The following is a 20428-nucleotide window of genomic DNA, read 5'->3' on the forward strand; positions in this document are numbered from 1 at the left end:
GAATACATTTCTTGGCCTCCTTGAAGCTAGATGTGGTTACGTCACAGACCTGGACAAAGGGCCTTAAGCGGAAGTGTCATTGGGCAGCTTCTGGGACCCCTCCTTAAGGGACAGCACGCACAGTACCTTACACTTCGTCCTTGCCTCCATCTTGCTGCCGGGATCAAGTTTTCACAGGCCAGGAGGTTGAAGCCACATGTAAAGAAGCAAGGTAGCAGTAGCTCGGGTCCCTGAAACCATGAGGCATCATGCCAGCCCTGGGCTGCCCACCTGGGCTTTTATGTGACAGAAAAAATCATGTGTATTTTAAGCAACTATAAGTAATGATCATTTGAGATTTTCTGTCTCAGCTGAACCTAATGCTAACTAATGTATGTCAAAAACGAGTGGGGAGGTGGATGGACCTAGAGTCTGTCATACAGAGTGAAGTAAGTAAGAAAGAGAACAACATGGGCTTCTCTGGTGGCGCAGTGGTTGAGAATCCGCCTGCCAATGCAGGGGACACGGGTTCGAGCCCTGGTCCGGGAAGATCCCACATGCCGCGGAACAACTAAGCCCGTGTGCCACAACTACTGAGCCTGTGCGCCGCAACTACTGAGGCTGCGCTCTAGAGCCCACGAGCCACAACTACTGAGCCTACGTGCCACAACTACTGAAGCCCGTGCGCCTAGAGCCCGTGCTCCACAACAAGATAAGCCACCGCAATGAGAAGCCCATGCACCGCAACGAAGAGCAGCCACCACTCGCCGCAACTAGAGAAAGCCCGCGCGCAGCAACGAAAACCCAACACAGCCAAAAATAAATAAACAAAATAAATTTTTTAAAAAAAGAAAGAGAAAAACAAACACCATATGCTAACGCACATATATGGAATCTAAAAAAACGGTACTGATGAACCTAGGGGCAGGACAGGAATAAAGACGCAGATGTAGAGAATGGACTTGAGGACATGGGGAGGGGGAAGCGTAAGCTGGGACGAAGTGAGAGAGTGGCATGGACATATATACACTACCAAATGTAAAATAGATAGCTAGTGGGAAGCAGCCACATAGCACAGGGAGATCACCTTGGTGCTTTGTGACCACCTAGAGGGGTGGGATAGGGAGGGTGGGTGGGAGACCCAAGAAGGAGGAGATATGGGGATATATGGATACGTATAGCTGATTCACTTTGTTATACAGCAGAAACTAACACATCATTGTTAAGCAATTATACTCCAATAAAGATGTTTAAAAAAAAAAAGAAACAAAAAACCCCGAGTGGGACAGAGGAGTAAGCTGGAGGGGTATTTTGTCAATGGATCATGTCACCTCTGTAGGCAGAAGAGCCTAAACAACCTCACTGGAGGGAACGGAAATGTTTCTCAGCTCCCAGCCCCTTGGCCCCTCCCTATTTCATCCTTGGTTCCTGGTCTTCTGTAGTCAAGCAAGGCTCCCGATCCTTATAGAACAATGTACACCCTACTCACGTTCCTGCTTCAAATATGGTTTCCTTTCCACCTGCAGTCCTCTTCTTTTGTCTTTGTCAATATATATTAACTGATCAGATCTTTCTCAATTAAGGGCAGCAATACTGTCACCTGTTTTCATCTGTCATTGTCCCATCCTCTGGGAAACCGCCCCTCCCCCTGCATAAGGCAGAGATGACAAGCGTGGCTCATGTCCCTGTGACCACAGGGATGGACGTGCCACCCCCGAGGACCCAGAGTCCTCCCTGAGGCTGACATACAGGAAGTGAAAGCAAAAACGTTCCTTTCTGTAGTGGGGATGATGAGGCAGTGGTCCAAGTTGGAGCCTGCCAAAGGCCACCTAGATGGCTATTTCCCTGTCATGTGAAGTGACATGTTTGCAAAAGAAGCCAAGCAGAGCTGTGACAAGACTACCTGCCCAATAGCTATTGTCCCCATAATAAGCAAACTCTTGTTGGAGATGGCAATGTGCTTAGCTAAAAGTAAATAAAATAAAAGTAAAAGAGAACGAAATTAAAAAAACAGTAACAACGACATTTCAGCTTCCCTTACAGACAGGGTTGCTGGAGGACACAACAGTGACCAAGGGGACAGAAGCATGAGCTCCTAGCTGCGCTTGTGAGAAACCTACTTACTACAGAGGTAGACTCCTCTGGCATGCACCTTTTGCCCATTGTCTTCTCTCTGACTGGAATGCAGATGCAATGCTGGAGAAGGGGCAGCCACATTGTGATCACAAGGAGACAAGCAATGCTAAGGATGGTTCAGTGGAAAGACAGAAGGATCCTGGGTCTCAGGAAGTCACCACGCCAGCCCTGGGCATCCTACCTCCAGGTTTCTCATTGCAAGAGAAAAGCAAATTCATAAATTCATTTGAGGCATTGTGTGGAGGCTTCTGTCACTGACAGCTGTATAAAATTCCTCACTGATACAGAATTTCCTACCTGGAAGTAGGATGCTACAAGAAACAGAACCAAAATGAGACCTTGGCCAAGTAGAGAAAACTGAGCTTTGGGTATGTGGCTGGAAACTTCATATCTCGTGTGATGCCAAAAATGTGATGAAACTGTCACCTACTGTACCCTGGAAATGCTATTTGTCAAAAGAGGTTATGATATCGGGGAGCATGGTGGGAAAAATTCCGAGCATTGGCATCTCCTGGCTGCTTCTTGACACACAAAAGAGAGGTGAACCCAGATGGTCGTGAGCCAGGCTGCAGGACCAGGACCAGGACGAGGCAGTGAGGTGCCTACGACACATTTAAGAAGGCGCCCACCCTGCCCTTGCACAACCCTAAGAGTTGAATTCTATGTCCTGGGGCCTCCGTGTCCACCCCGCCACCCCCCAGTCCCGGCCCTGCCCTGCTGCAAGCACAGAGGAAACAAAGGAAATGCAGCCTTTCTAGAAGAGGCCTCTGACTGAAGCTTCCGAGACAAGCTGACTGAGAGTCCCATCATTTGAAGACTTTCGTGGCTGAAAAGGCCAATTTCTTTTCTACCCCAGAGTGAAGCATTACTGAGCATTCGCCATAAAATGACAGCCTTAACAAGAGATAAAACTGGTGCCCCACCAGCCATGAGGGCAAGCTTGCTGGCCAAAATGGGATTACGGGTATCCCCCTGCGGGCGGGACAAAGCACAGAAGTAAAAGACAGACGCGACTCTTCAGCTTACGAAACTACATCCCGACAAAATGTTTGAATGCCGTTATTCACTCATGAGATTGACTGGAAGGGAACAAAATAGAATCCACTAATTTTTTTTCTTTTTGTACTTCCTTCTATTGTGTTTCTTCTCCAGGACATATGCCGCTCATGTTTTGCCTTCAGATACAGTTAAGAAACATGACCACGATATCTGCCCAAAAGCACAGTCAAGGCACCATGTAACCTGAGCGGCCTTGGAGAACCTACATCATCAATTACAAAGCATGGCGAGGCACAGCCAGCTCCGTGCAGAGCTCAGCCTGGCCATCGGGCGGACCAGTCAGCGCTTATTTTGTTTTGTTTTGTTCTCATTTTCACACACCACTGTGCCATCCCGAGGAAGGGAAGGGCCTGTATTCACCTTGGACTCACCCTACCTCCCACTTGCAGGAAGCACCAGGAATACTTTTATGATCTCTAAACACATGGGAGAGAATTTTGTGGTTGTAGATTGCCAACCTCGAGAATAGGCCAAACAATCAGGTATTGTACCTCTGTCTCCACTGATTCGTGGATTAAAATGCATGCCCTCAGTGAATTTATTGTAAACAATCACAAGTTTCAGAAAAGTTGCAAATACAATATGAGAAACTTTTTTTTTTCCTGAACCTTTTGAGAGTTGACCCTACGCCCCTTCATTCCTGAATACTTCAGTGCGTATTTCCTACAAACAAGCACATAACCTACATAAGCACAAGAAACCACCAAAATCGGGAAATTAATACTAACAGATGACTATCATCTAATTCTCAGGTTTCATTGAAATTGTTTCAAATGTCCCAATAATATTTTTATAACAAAAGGATTCCCCATCCCCTGCGGAATCCATACTGCATGCGGTTCTCCTGTCTCTTCAGCATCCTTCAGTATGGAATGGCCCTCTAGTCTTCCCTTAACCTTCATGACTCTGGCACTTTTGAAGATTACAGGTCAGTTATTTTGTAGAATATCCTCCCATTTGAGTTTGTTTGGTATTTCCTCATGATCAGATTCAGGTTTGCAGTTTGGATAGGAATATCCCAGATTTTTTTTTTTTATTGATGTATAGTTGATTCACAATGTTGTGTTAGTTTCAGGTGTACATCAAAGTGATTCAGTTAAACATATGATTATATATAACTTCTTTTTCAGATTTTATATAGTTTATTGCAAGATATTAAATATAGTTCCCTTGTGCTATATGGTAGGTCCTTGTTGTTTACCTATTTTATATATAGTAGTTTGTATCTGCTAATCCCAAACTGCTAATTTATGCCTCCCCTATCCTCTTTCCCCTTTGGTAACCATAAGTCTGTTCTCTCTGTCTGTGAGTCTGTCTCTGTTTTGTAAAGAAGTTCATCTGTATCATATGTTAGATTCCACATATAAGTGATATCATATGATATTTGTTTTTCTCTGTCTGACTTACTTCACTTAGTATGGTAATCTCTAGGTCCATCCATGATGCTGCAAATGGCATTATTTCATTCTTTTATATGGATGAGTAGTATTCCATTGTATATATGTACCACATCTTCTTTATCCATTCATCTGTCAATGGACATTTAGGTTGCTTCCATGTCTTGGCTATTATAAATAGTGCTGCTATGAACACCGGGGTGCATGTATCTTTTCAAATTAGAGTTTTCTCTGCATACATGCCCATGAGTGGGATTGCTGGATCATATGGTAGCTCTATTTTTAGTTTTTTGAGGAACCTCCATACTGTTTCCCATAGTGGCTGTACCAACTTACATTCCCACCAACAGTGTAGGAGGGTTCCAGAATATCCCAGATTGATGTCGTGTTCTTCTCATTGCTTCCCATCAAGTGGCACAGGACTTCGATCTGGGAGTTACTCATGTCAACTATGATCACTTGATTAAGATGGGATCTGCTGGACTTCTCACTGTAAAGCTACTCTTTTCATCATTGTATTTAATAAATATTCAGAGGGAAGGTAAGTTAAAACTATGTAAATATCCCATTCCTCAAGAAACTTTCAGCGTATTTATTTGTATACACATGGGGGCAAAAGAAAGTTAAATCCCAAACACAGGCTGAACTATTCAAAAGAATGTATCTTAAGTTAATGCTATAATAAATAACATAACTTTATTTGCATAGTTTCAGAAGCTTTTACTCTGGGAAGAAAATCTTTATCCTAGATACACTAAAATGACGTATGTACTTGTGTATAAGTCACGAAAATCCAACAAATCTAGTCTTATATGTCTATTTTGGGAAGCAGGGGAGAAGTAGGATGTGTAAAATAACATGGAATGAAAACTCTCTATTTTTGGTCACTGTAGACAAACCTATTTGGTGCTATATGTACAAAAAGTGCTTGTCTCTTTTATTGGCAATTACTGGAACATATGACAACCTCAACAGAAAATAATAATCAAGTGCTTGTGCTTGGATACTAAAAATACACTGGGGTGACTGAGATCTTTGCTCTCTCATTTCAGCACGAATGATGATGATGATCAAAATATATGTATAAAGAAATCAAACCTCAGGCTTTGCTAGGGAAAGGAGAACACTCTAAATAAATACTTATTGCCGTAGGAGTAATTTTATCCACAAATGAATCAGACCATTCAAAACCAGATGCAGCATTTGAAGTAGATGAAACTTAGAGCCACTTTAAATAACAAAAGGAAAGGACTGGATTCAGTGGTAGACCAAGATCCTCTTCCGTAGTTTGGTTTTTCCCAAAGTGATCTCAGGGTTGATAAGAGCCCAGGGGCCAACACAAGGACTTGGTCATGGGCCCCACTGGCCCCAAAGGAGTGGTTCTCAAAGTGTGGTCCCTGGGCTAGCAGCATCAGTATCTCCCGAGAATTTCTTAGAAATGCACATTCTCAGGCCCTACCTGTGGAATCAGAAACTGTGTTTTAAACACGCCCACCAGGTGAATTTGATGCACACTATATAGTTTGAGAACCACTGCCCAAGAGATTCAGGTAGGGAGCGTAAGGTAGAATTCTATCCTTTTCCTGACTCCTGAAAACCATCAGGACAGACAATCAGTTTGTGGCTGACCGACTGGGGAAAACCTCACTGTGTTATGGGAATTTTCTGGTATTAGTTGTTGCCTGCTTCTCCCGTCTGGTCTAGTTAGTTATTGATGGAAATTTATTGACGGAAATAGGCAGCAACTATTTTCAACCCTACTCGTTGACTTTCAACATCAATTCCCAAATTACACTGTGTTTTATGGTCTTCTATTGACTCTAGAACTTTCCACAGCGAAGGAATGAAAGTCCAGGTTTTTCTCCTCTTTGCCTCCCTTGCAATTCAGTTAAAGGAAACCTTTGTTCAGCCAAAATATCCTTCCCTCCACTCCCCTGCCCAGCACAGATCTCAACCCCTCCTGGCGAGCGCCCCTTGTCTTCTGGATGTCTGTCCACTTGAGCGGCCTGCAGTTCCCCTCAACACGAAAACATGGAAAAAGAAGAATATGTAATTCTTTCTTTCTAGAGTCAGTATGTTACTTTTTTAAGATCCTAAGTACATAGACAAGTACACGGTTGGATAATGATGTGTGGTTGTATGAAACCTTATCATTACCATTATTTAACATTTGCTGGAGGTCAAAGTCATGATGGAACTAAATCAAGTATATTTAGCTTTAGCCCTTTCTCTGCTCACATTCCTGTGTACATTTTATACTGCTTTAATTCACTTGATTACATCTTGCTATTTTATCTAATATTAATATCTAATACTTAATATAATTCTCCATGATTCTAAGTTCCTTGATGGCCACAACCAAATCTCCTACGTCTCATGAAGTAGAAATGCTCTCGTAACAAGATTCAATAAGTATTTGCTTGCATATATCTGATCAAGTGCCTTCTCCCCCTTGCCCCAGGAATGAGCCTCTAAAATCCTACTTTGGTGATCTACCACTTGAAACTAGATTTTCTCCGATTTTAAGAAAAAACAAAAAATAAAGACACCCCTGGCTTAAGCTAACCTTAAAGGAAAAACTGACAGAGAGAGCGCTGTCTGTTCCTCAATATGCCAGTGATCGGGTGTGAAATAAACAGGGTGTTACAATGCACCAAGGGGCTTGGTTGTTACAGCAGCACGGGCAGACCAGCTCAAAATCAGCCACGTAACCTTGCTTTCCAGCACTGATAGCAGCCCAAGGTGGTAGACTCGACAATCAATGACTGCAAAATGTCACTGCAAAGAAGTTTTTCAGATGGTACAAACAGGCTGAAGATTGCTGCAGAAAAAGGAAAAGGAAAGGAATGGACAATTTAGTCAGCACTGTGTGCGAAAGAAATATTTTGGCCTCGTTCCATAAATGAAAACGGAAATGCTACCTGGACCAGTCAGTTTATCAAGGGAAAATAAAGCAACCTGCCACTGTAACCCAGAGAGGAGAAAAACAAGGATAAAAGAGGAAAAATCTCCATTCATTTCAAAGAAAAGACACAGTGACAAAGAAACGACAGCAAGGTTGACTATTAATCCAAGACCTCCTAGGATTCCGCAGCAGCACGCCCAAGGCAGTTCACCAAGGTCTGTCTGCAATCCGCCCTCCCTCTGTTCCAAGTGCCCTACCCACATGCTCTATCTGATGAAATTTCACTCTTCCGTCAAGATTTACCTCCAGTGCCACTTCCTCTCTGAAGTCTTGCAAAACCCTGCCAGGCAAAATGAATCACCTGCCCCTTCCTGCTCCCAGTTCCCACTGTTCTGATGATATAGACTTGGCCCTGCGACTTCACATGCCTGCTCGTGTCTGATTCTCATCCCATGCCAATCGGTGATGCCGGAAGGGTGGGGGACCATTTCTCAATCACTTTTTTTTTGCCCACGGAACCTGACAAAAGGTCTAGTACCAGTAAGCGCTCAAAAAAATCTTCTACTAAATTGCTAAACTGAATTATAGACAGTGCTTCAGTCCCCAGTGGTGGGAACTTTATTGGATGTGTACTTTACGTAACCACCTTCTTTAATTCCTCACGTCAATCCTATGAGGACACTGGTGCTCAAAGAAGTGAAGAAACCACAGCCCTGAGATCAAAACCAAGTCTGACCGTAGGGTGTATTTTGCGTCCCTGCTCTGCTGCGTGGTCACATGTGTCCCGGGGTAAACTTCTGTTAGCCTCAACGTTCTCCTCAATAAAACTGGAATGATTATCTTTTAGTGCATTAGCCCACTTTCTACAAGGGCATCAGGAAGGTAAAGGAAATCCCACCATTTATTGATGAAGGGAGAACAGTGAAAAGCATAAACTAAAATGGAAAAAATGTTGCACTTGACATATTTCTTTTGGAAAAGTTTCAGAAATGGCACCTCGCCTGCATCTCTGGAAGGAATAGCTCTAAGTAGAAACTATACCTTAGAGGGTTGTCTCCACCTCTATGAAGAGGCAAAATTTTTTGGAAAGATTTTTATACCAATTATTTAAACACTATATCCTGCTGTAAAAGTCTACCCTGGACCCCAAATTCAGGGAAAATACAGAGAATGTCAGGTCACTGCATTTGCAATGCCATACCCATGACCATTCACTAAATGTTCCCCATCTATTCAGACTCCAGATCACACCACACAAGTAACTGCATGAAAAATGATGGTGGGGCAGTAGCTGTTAATACCACCACTGGTACAACTGAAACTCCACATAAAGTGGGAATATGGATAGAAAAGCTGTTGTGACCCAATACTGGTCTTCTGGTCATATGACATCATTGCAGCTGATACGGTGGTAGAGGAACCCCAGAAAACAAATAGTTACTGAGTTACTAAGATGAGCTCTGAACTGTTCAAGTCAAGGGATGAGTATTTTATTTATTTATTTATTTTTAATTGGGGTATAGTTGCTTTACAATGTTGTGTTAGTTTCTGCTGTACAGCAAAGTGAATCAGCTATTTGTATACTTACATCCCCTCTTTTTGGGATTTCTTTCCCATTTAGGTCATCATGGAGCACTGAGAAGAGTTCCCTGTGCTATACAGCAGGTTCTCATCAGTTATCTATTTTATACATAGTAGCGTATATATATAATCCCAATCTCCCAATTCATCCCACACCCCCCTTTCCGCCTTTGGTGTCCATATGTTTGTTCTCTACATCTGTGTCTATTTCTGCTTTGCAAATAGGTTCACCTATATCATTTTTCTAGATTCCACATATATGCGTTAATATACGATATTTGTTTTCCTCTGTCTGACTTACTTCGCTCTGTATGAGTCTCTAGGTCCATCCACATCTCTACAAATGACCCAGTTTTGTTCCTTTTTATGGCTGAGTAATATTCCATTGTATATATGTACCACATCTTCTTTATCCATTCATCTGTCGATGGACATTTAGGTTGCTTCCATGTCCTGGCTATTGTAAATAGTGTTAGAAGAATCACTGCATTGTGGGAAACAGTATTGGGGGCAGAAGTGTGTGGCAAGACAAGAGTGAACGGGTAAAGACCAAATGCCAGGCTGCTGCAGCAGCCCAGGTGGAGGAGGATGGCAGCCAGGGAATATAAAATGATGGACACTCTCCCAGTCATTTCACGAGACTGGTATAACCTCGATGCCATGACTGGAAAAAGGTTGTGTAAAAAAACAAAATTATACTTAATTTAATTTATTAATATGAATGCAAAAATACTTTAAATTAGTAAAAATCCAGCACAGTATTAAAAATAACAGAGTTGGGCTTCCCTGGTGGCACACTGGTTGAGAATCTGCCTGCCAATGCAGGGGACACGGGTTCGAGCCCTGGTCTGGGAAGATCCCACATGCCACGGAGCAGCTGGGCCCGTGAGCCACAATTACTGAGCCTGCGCGTCTGGAGCCTGTGCTCTGCAACAAGAGAGGCCGCGATAGTGAGAGGCCCGCGCACCGCGATGAAGAGTGGCCCCCACTTGCCGCAACTAGAGAAAGCCCTCGCACAGAAACGAAGACCCAACACAGCCATAAATAAATAAATAAAATTAAAAAAACAAAACAAAACAGAGTTTATCCCAGGAAAAGGAACAATAATGTAATTTTGAAAGTCTTATTGATTTGTGTTTATAATATATATAGAAGTAAAAGAATGACAACAAAGAAGAGGAGGGGAAAATATAAGTATACAGTTGTAAAATTCTTACTATATTTTATAAAAATATGTATTACTTTATTTAAATTAATTATATTTATAGTATATATGGTATAACATTGCCTGAATACAGATTGTGATAAATTGAAGGTGCATAACATAAACCGTAGGGCAACCACTGAAGAAAATAAAACAAAGTGGGATAGTAATAATCCAAGAGAAGTGATAAGGTATAATAGTGAAAAATACTCAGTTGTAAATGAAGGCAGAAAAAGAAGAAAAAAGAAAAAATACACATAGGAAAAATAGAAAACTATAGAAAAGCAGTAGACTTACACTCAAACATAGTAATTGCATTAAATATAAATGGATTAAAGATAGCAGTTAAAGGAGTAACTTGTGAGTCTGGACAAAAAAGCAATATCAAACTATAGTATGTTTCCAAGAAACCCACTTTAAATATAAAGACACAGATAGGTTAAAAGTAAATGAATGGGGCTTCCCTGGTGGCACAGTGGTTAAGAATCCACCTGCCAAGGCAGGGGACACGGGTTCGAACCCTGGTCTGGGAAGATCCCACATGCCGTGGAGCAACTAAGCCCGTGCGCCACAACTACTGAGCCTGTGCTCTAGAGCCCGTGCACCACAACTTCTGAGCCTGCGCTCTAGAGCCCGTGAGCCACAACTACTGAGCCCTCGTGCCACAACTACTGAAGCCCGCACACCTAGAGCCCGTGCTCTGCAACGAGAGAAGCCACTGCAATGAGAAGCCCACGCACTGCAACTAAGAGTAGCCCCCGCTTACTACAACTAGAGAAAGCCCGCGTGCAGCAATGAAGACCTAACACAGCCAAAAATAAATAAATAAATAAAATAAATATTTAAAAAAAAAAAGTAAATGAAGGAGTATAAAATAGATAACTAATGAGAACCTACTGTATAGCACAGGAAACTCTACTCAATGCTCTCTGGTGACCTACATGGGAAGGAAATCCAAAAAGGAGGTGATATATGTATACGTATAGCTGATTCACTTTGCTGTACAGTAGAAACTAACACAACACTGTAAAGCAATTCTACTCCAATAAAAAAAAAAGAAGAAAGTAGGAAGGGTGGAAGATGTTGCTGCTTTACTTCTGTCAAACAACTAAAGGAGTAGAAGAGAGATGGATGGTAAAGCAAAGAGTCCACAAGATGGAGAAAGGGTGCTATAGTGAGAACACATTACCTATGTGTGCATTTTTATGTAAAACCCTCAATCAAAGCCCATATGTAAACTTTACAGTAAAGTCTATATTTGAAGTAAAAAAAAAAAAAGTAAATGAATGGAAAAAGATACATCATGTTCATGCTAATCATCAGAAAGCTGAAATAACTATATTCATACCAGACAAAGTAGACTTCAGGAAAAAGGAGTATTGACATAGATAAAGAAGAACATTTCATAATGATAAAGTGGGCACTTTGTCAAGAATACTTAAAATTCCTAAATGTGTATGCTTTTAATAGAGCATCATAATACCTGAAGCATAAAATGCTTAAATAATACAGGGTTGAAATACATTATTTGATAGAATTAAAAGGAGAACAGACAGAATTATAGGTGGAGATTCCAACATACTCTTCCCAATAGTTGATAGGTCAAGTAGACATTAAGTCAGTAAGAACAAAGAACGTTTGAACACTATCAATCAACATAACTTAATCGACTTTATAGAACATACACCCAATAATTGCAGAATTTACATTCTTTTCATGTGCACGTAGAACATCACCCAAGATAAACTATATGTTGACCCATAAAACAAGTCTCAAAAATTTCAAAAAAGATTAAAATCCTACCAAGAATGTTTTTTTGAACACAACATAATTTAATTAGAAAGCAATAACAAAAAGATACCTGGGAAGTCTCCAAATGTTTGGAAATTAGGCAGTCTATTTTCAAACAATGTTATACCATATATACTGTAAATATAATTAGATGAAATAGAAGTTTCTCAAGAGTACAAATTACCAAAAAAAAAAAAAGACAAGAAATAGATAATCTGAAGACCTTATATCTATTTAAAGAAACTGCATTTGTAATCTGAAACCTTATTTAAATAATTCCAAAGTCAAGTAGTTTTACTGTTAGATAATATCAAACATTTAAGGGGAAAAAAAGACACTAATTTTATACAAACTTTCAGAAGGGAATACCTCTCAATTTTATAAGGGCAACATAACTGATCTGAAATACAGACGAATCACCCTCATAAACATAAGCATAAGACTCCTTAATCAAATAGTAGCAAATCAAATCCAACGATATGTAAAAAGCATAATATTTCATGACCAAGTAGGGTTTGTACAGGAAACCCATTATATAGCATGTGAAAATCAATCAATGTAATTAGTCACATTAACATAATAGAGGTAGAAAACATAAAATAGACTTCATGAAAATTAGAAATTTTTAGTCATCAAAAGATACCATTAAGAAATAGACAGGATAGACTTCCCTGGCAGTCCAGTGGTTAAGACTTCACCTTCCAATTCAGGGGGTGAGGGTTCGATCCCTGGTCAGGGAGCTAAGATCCCACATGCCTTGCAGCCAAAAAAAAACCCAAAACATAAAACAGAAGCAATAGTGAAACAAATTCAATAAAGACTTTAAAAATGGTCCACATCAAAAAACTCTTTAAAAAAAAAAAAAAAAAGGAAATAGACAGGAAAGTCCCCAGAGTAGGAGAAAATAGCTGTAATAAATATACATGACAAAGGACTTGATACCAAAATATATAAATAGCTCCCTTCCAAGTTAATAATTACAGAAAACCCAACAAAACTCTGGGCAAAAGATCTGAATAGGCACTTCACACACACACTATATATATATATATAAATGATTAATAAACACATGAAAAATTGCTCAATATCATCAGTCATCAGTACATAGCCACTAAAATGGCTAAAATGAAAAGGACAAATAACATCTAATGTCGGTAATGATATAGAACAATTATAACTGTCCAACATTGTTTATAGAAGTATCAAATGGCACAGTTTTGGAAGTTTCTCATAAAATTAAATGTGTGCCTGCACTATGACCCAGTAATTACACTTTTAGATATTTACTCAAGCAAATGAAAACAAGAAAGAAGTATACAAGAATGTCCACAGGAGCTTTAGGCATATTAGACAAAAACCAGAAACAACCCCAATGTCCATTAAGAGGAAAATGAATAAACAAATTACATTCATATAATGGAATTCAACTCAGCATTAAAAAAGGAATAAACTATTGATACCCACAAAAACATGGATGAAATGTTTTTCAAAAATATTACACTGAATAAAAGATGACAGGCGGAAAAGAATGTATACTCTCTGATTCCATTTATCAGAGTTTCTAGCATTTAAAGGTTTCAAGACTGTTGCCTTTTACTAGACACACACACATACACATGACCCAAGCCCTTTTCAATCTGGGTTCAAGTTTTCATTCTAACCTTACCTCCTGCTCCTGGAAACATTCCCAAATGAATAAATGGACCAAGAACTCCTTGTTTTGTGCTGATGGAATCAATCCTATTGAGGCATCATTATGGGGAACGAGGCATCGCTTCTGTGGAAGCCACTTCTTGTTTCTGGCACCCACCTCCTCCATCCGAGGCATTCACACTCTCCACCTTTGGGTGGTCATTCCCAGGTGTGTAAATATGCTCTCAAGTGTCAGGTTTTTTTTCTGTGTAGGGCAACTAAGCCCAGAAGAGGCTCCGAGGTGAGGGACCCCCTCTTGTGATGTATGTGGAACCCCTAGCCTGAAACCTTTGTGGCATTGGGCCAAACAACCCACTTGGGTCAGTCGACTCAGGGCAACGTGTCTCTGTTGAGCTGAGGCTGGAGTCTGCCTTGACAAAGGGGAGGCCATAGTTTACAGCCGCTTCTCAAACACGGACGCTCAAGTCCACGTGGATTTGTGGTGCCGTAACACCCAGAGATGCTGCCTCTCTGCTGGGAAGAGATGGCCTGGTAGACATAACAGTTTTTCAAAACATTCTCTTGACCCAGTGTTGAGGTCCTGGCTAGAGGCTGGTCAGGTCCCCTCTGAGCAGCCAAGTAAGTCCACACCTGCCACCACCTCCTCTATGGGGTGCTCACTCTCCCCCCACCCTAGTCACCCAGGGCCAGGAGCCAGACACCTAGAGAAGCCCCTACACCCAGAGCCCTGAAATGACCCAAACCAGCCAGCCCTGAACTTGCTGACCCTGCCTCGCCTGTTCCTTCTCATGGAAACCACGGTAAAGGCTCTCACCCACGTTCCCCACCTCCCTCTGCCTCCTGACCGACCCTGGAGCTTCCCCACATGGCCCTCCCATGGTATGGGATCCTCCTCTTGGGATCTGTGAGTAACAAACTACCTTTTCAATGGCAGTTGTCTACTGATCTGTTCCTCTAACTTTACCTCAAATTTTCTATTTAATACACTACACTTTAACACAGTGGAGGGCAGGTTTCCCCCAAGCCAGTGGGCAAGGAAGCAGCGGGTAAGATAACTCCATGTGAGTGACCCCACCCTTCCAATCCCATAAGACTTCTGTGTGTCTGTCAAACAGATGGTGAGAGACGAATGCCCCGATTCCCACTCTTTGTCTTGGGGGGAAAAATGAGAGCATGGCTTTAGCTATGAAAATAATCTAAAATACTGAACAGGGCACCCAAAGGAAAAGAATCAAAAATGCATTCAGTATGGAGAGAGAATACATTCTCAGGGGGGATTACCAGTAAATGGGAGATGTGTCTGAAATTATCAGGATATAGTGTCTTTTTAAATTTTTTTATTGTGGCAAAATATGCATGACATAAAATGTACCATCATATCCACTTTTAAGTGTATGATTTAGTAGCACTAAGTATACTCACACTGTTGGGCAACCATCACCACTATCCATCCCCAGAACATTTTTTCACCTTCCCAAACTGAAACTCTGTGCCCATTAAACACTAACTCCCCATTCCCCCTCCCCCATCCCCTGACAACCACCCTTCTACTTTCTGTCTGTATGAATTTGACAACTCTAGGTATCTTATGTAAGTGGAATTACATAGGGCATCATTTTAAAGGAATTCCAAGTACTGTGTGATATTATTTTAAAAATAAAAAAATATAGCCGATGTGCCTTCTCTCTTTGACTTTTATTTTTGCTTTGTGAAGGTAAATTTGTGCTTGATGAATGCTGTATAGACAATTCCATATTTTGCGTATGAGCAGCACATAATTTCATAGGGACCTTACTGAAAAAGAAATTCCCTTCCCTATATCTCAGCAGTCACTATGTTTTTTACTTACACAAGATCAGAGCCATCAAAGACACAGATCATGCCCATGTACAGAGTTAAAATATGCAGTTTATATTAAAGCCCTGTACAATTGAAGAGCAACTATACAACTTACGGCACACCTTGAATAATCCATGAGAGGAAATCAAATTTTTAGCAAATCAAAGAGAAAAACACTCCCTAAGCAAATTCTGGAGTCTAGGAGAAACAATTTCTCATAACAACAGTTCCAAAACCCAAAAGGTACTAGAACAACAAATGTGGAACAAACCACAGCTCCCTTTAGTGTTACGAGATTTCAGTCTTTTGAGCACAAACTGAATTACCAACTGCATGTGATAAGCAACATTGTTCTTCTAAAAAGCTTTTGGAAAGGCAATTCTCAAAGGGAGCAGCTGCTATTTCTCATAATCGAAGCCAATGAGGTATCACCTCACACCTGTCAGAACGGCCATCATTAAAAAGTCTACAAACAATAAATGCTGGAGAGGGTGTGGAGAAAAGGGAACCCTCCCACACTGTTGGTGGTAATGTAAATTGATTCAGCCACTATGGAGAACAGTATGGAGGTTCCTTAAAAAACTAAAAATAGAGTTGCCGTGTGATCCTGCAATCCCATTCCTGGGCATATTTGAGGACAAAACTATAATTCAAAAAGATACATGCACCCCAATGTTCATAGAAGCACAATTTATAATAGCCAGGTCATGGAAGCAACCTAAATGTCCATAGACAGATGAATGGATAAAGAAGATGTGGTACATATATACAATGGAATATTACTCAGCCATGAAAAAGAACGAAATAATGCCATTTACAGCAACATGGATGCAACTAGAGATTATCGCATGAAGTGAAGTAAGTCAGACAGAGAAAGACAAATACCATATGATATCACTTATATGTGGAATCTAAAATATGATACAAATTTACAAAACAGAAATAGATTCATAAACATAGAAAACAAACTCATGGTTACCAAAGGGGAAAGAGGGGAGGGGTAGATTAGGAGCTTGGGATTAGCAGATAGAAACCACTACATAGAAAATAAAATAGATACAGCACAGGGAACTATATTCAATATCTTGTAATAAACCAGCACAGAAAAGAATCTGAAAAAGATTATACACACACACACAGAGACACACGTATAACTGAATCACTTTGCTGTACACCAGAAACCAACACAACATTGTAAATCAACTGTACTTCAATTTAAAAAAAAAAGAAAAAGAAAAATCTATTGTCTACATGGAAAAGAGGAAAAACTGCACAGAAGGAAGCGCGTGTGCGTCTGGCGAGAGGAACTCTATGCAGAGCATCAGGAAGCCCATGTTTTAGGTGTAGTGCTGTCCCCTCCTCTGCTGACTCAGCTACCTTCACCTCCCAGGGTAGGGCGCTCCTGCAGATTCCAGAAACCGGGTGAAACGCTCCGTATCGAAAAGGAAGACTCACCATTCACTCGCCAAACACAATGCCTGGCCCTCTTTAATAAGCATTGAGTTTTGAGGTTTTACCACACTGACGATGATTAGAAAATGATGCCCTACATACAAAATGTTTTGTTCTCTGGCTTCGGTTTCCCATCTCTCTTTCTTCCCCTCCACTGGATATGCTTCTCTGCATTCCTAAATGCTCTCAGTGCCGCCCAGGCCTCGGCCTCAGTCTCGCATTCCACACAGGATGGCCTGTCCCTCCGTGTCTCCAGGCCATCCCACCTTGCAGATGAGGACACTGAGTCTGGGAGAGGTAGACCCAGAGCTCAGAGCCCCTGCCAGCAACTCAGGTGCTTTCCGGCTGGAGCCTGGAGGCCTCTACCTGCTGAAGGCCACAAAGTCTGCCATCTGACGGTGCCTCTTGCTGCAGGGAGAGTGGTCAGGCCACCAGGATCATGGCCCCGGGGTCCTGAGACAGGGTGGAGACACTCCTCACCTTCAGCCTCCCCAGAGGATCCCACACAGGGCTGCAGGGCTGCAGCAAGGTGCTCCCAACCGGAATTCTCTTTTCTAATCCAAAGCTCATCACCCAGTCAGTGCCTGCATCCCACAAAGACATGCCTCTGTGCTTGAGGAAGCAGCTGGAGAGAAGAGGGACGGGGCGGTCATTCCTCTGAGCCTCCAGAGAAAGATTTAAGGCTGGAGTTGGGAATCGTGAAACTAAACTTCTCGAACACACCATTAGGGGCAGATCTCTGGGATTCCCCTTTATTACCATACAGATGCATTAGAAGGAAAGATGGATCTCTCTAGATGCTAAAGGTTTTAAACAGGCCTTAGCATGCCTCTGTTGGGCACCTTCCAGAAAGTTAGGAACAGCAGCTCCCATGTCTATCATGGTGACTTGAATGTCAGATTCAAGGGCCCCGCCTCAAAGAAAATTGGTTTTGACTTTTCATAAGCTAGGAGAAGCATGTGAGATGTTTATACAAATGTTAAAGAGCCTGTCTTTCTACCAAATGATAAACTAGAAAGCACCAAAAAGAAGAAAAAAAAGAGGAGGGGAGGGGAGGGGGACGGGAGGGGAGGGGAGGGGAGGGAGGGGGAGGGGTAGGAGGAGGGGACGGGGAGGCCCCTGCGACGGAAGCCCAGGGCCAGGGCACACGGCAGCTCAGAGGTTGGGACCCTGAGGAAGACACACTTCTCCAGGCCTCCTAGACCAAGGCAAGGCTGCCTCTGTGTGGATCGTCACCTCCCCACGACAGAGGGACGCGCTGGCATCTCTGGTCTCCTTCCTCCACCAGGAACCTGCCCCTCCCCACCCTCTGCCTGCCTGGGAGCCTGGGGCTGGCGTGCCTTCCAGGTACCTGCACTTGCTCTTCTTGACTCTTAAATCCACCCTGCTCCTTCTCATACCTCACCCATTGCCCAGCTTTTCTCCTTTTCTTTATATGTGTTATAGGATACTGAAAATACACAAGCGATGAAGACTATAAAATAAGCACCATGGGCCAACAGTCCAGTTTATAAAAGAAGATTTTACTGAAACCGGTGAAGACCCCCCAGGCTGCTCTGTGCCCCACTGCCTGCCCCAGAGGCGACGGTTTTTAGGTGTTTATCATTCCCACACATGGATTTATGCTCTACCTTCAAAAGTATGTATCCTTAAACATATAAAATGTTGTTCTGTGTATTTTTGAACAAAATAATTGTTATTGTACTGCACGTATTTTTCTGGAACTTGCTTTTCTCACTGAGATTACGTATATAGAATTTATCCATGTTGATATGGGTAGCTGTAGTCCATTCACTTTTATAACTGTACAGTATTTTGTTTACTTGTTCATAAAAGAAATACTCCAACTATAAACCAAGGATTCTGGATAGCAAATCGATGTGAAGAAATAATGTAAAGGGTCCTAAAATTTGAAAGAAACAGATAGTAGTTGTCAACCCCTGCTCTATTTTCCTTACTTCCTCACATCGATTTGATATCCGTAATTAATTTAAATGCTAGGTTTGTTTCTAGAGTGATTACTTACAAATAATTCCATGTTTTAAAGAACAGAAATAGGTACTTGTAGTAGAACACAGAAAAACTGGACTAATGGCCAGGTAATAACTACCTGGTCCCGTAGATCTAATGGCATAACTCGCAACATACAAGTTTGAGAGAAAAGCCATGGGGAGAAGGATTACACATCCATCTAAAGGATGCACCGGGGCTCAGATATTCCACAAAGGGAGTGAACTCTTACAGAAATGGAGCAAATCCATCTGCCAATGAATACAATAATCCAGTCTGGCACCTTATGTTCATCTTCCGAACATCAAATGAAAAATAAAAAGTCAACTCTAGACAACTGCTTGGTGCCAGGAGAACCGAGGTTGGCATGGGAAGAAGTTGGGGCAGTGAGCGGGTTGGGAAAATGGTGGCCACAGAAGCAGCCAACACTCTGAAGAAATGGTTGGTCCATCTGTCTTCACGAGTTGTTTCAAGAAGGAACCAGCTGTCTGATATTGGGGAAAGTGGAGTAATAACTTGCATTTAAAATAAAATTATATTAGAAAGCAGACGGATCTGTTCTGTCTTACTTGTTTCCAAATCACACCCAATGTCTTCATCCCGGTTTATTGGCTTTTGGAGCTAAGCACTGGGTATTTTAAATCATTTTGCAAAATTTAGCTAAGGGGAATAAATTGCCAGAAAACTTGAGAAATCCATATTACTTGTATTCCATAGACACATATCTGGAAATACACATGCCAACTGGACTGACCCAGCTACAGCGTTCAGCCCCCAGGGGAAGGAAGGGGGAGGCAAGGACATTTTGGTTGTCCTCAAGTTTGTGTTCTTTCCTTAAAAACTCAGACACACCTTTCCTTCATGAAAATTCTTTCCTCAATAACCAACCTCACTTGGAACTTTTAAACCACAGAAACTACCCAAGGGTTTTGAAGACATACCATAAGCAAACCACAAAGGAGGAACCTTGCCAATATTGTTTAATAAGTAAAATCACCATGAGGTTATTTCTCATTGCTATAAGGAGTATGACAGCTGAGGGAGAATAATTTGACTTCATAATCTCAGTTCTTGATTTTAGGTGCAAGCTCCCCTCAGCTCTTTCCCTTGCTCTTCCCCCACTCCTCCCCCTCCTCCTCCCCCTCCCCCTTCCCGTCCTCCTCCCCCTCCCCTCCCCCTCCTCCTCCCCCTCCTCTTACTCCTCCCCCTCCTCCTCCCCCCTCCCCCTTCCCATCCTCCTCCCCCTCCCTCCCCCTCCTCCTTCCCCCTCCCCTTCCTCCTCCTCCCCCCTCCCCTTTCCCCTTCCCATCCTCCTCCCCCTCCCTCCCCTTCCTCCCTCTCCCTCCCCTTCCTCCCCTTCCCTCCCCTTCCTCCTCCCCCTCCCCTTCCTCCTCCTCCTCCACCCTCCTCCCCCTCCCCCTC

At 42.2% G+C, this 20428-nt stretch overlaps 1 protein-coding gene across 3 annotated transcripts in view; it reads right to left on the bottom strand.

Annotated features, from left to right (window-relative positions):
- DISC1 (DISC1 scaffold protein) overlaps positions 1-20428 on the bottom strand; it is a 362726-nt gene that overhangs the window by 115215 nt on the left and 227083 nt on the right. The gene's annotated exons all lie outside the window — the stretch shown is intronic.

This window comes from Eubalaena glacialis, chromosome 1, assembly GCF_028564815.1.
Source record: "Eubalaena glacialis isolate mEubGla1 chromosome 1, mEubGla1.1.hap2.+ XY, whole genome shotgun sequence".
Classification (NCBI taxonomy): Eukaryota; Metazoa; Chordata; class Mammalia; order Artiodactyla; family Balaenidae; genus Eubalaena; species Eubalaena glacialis.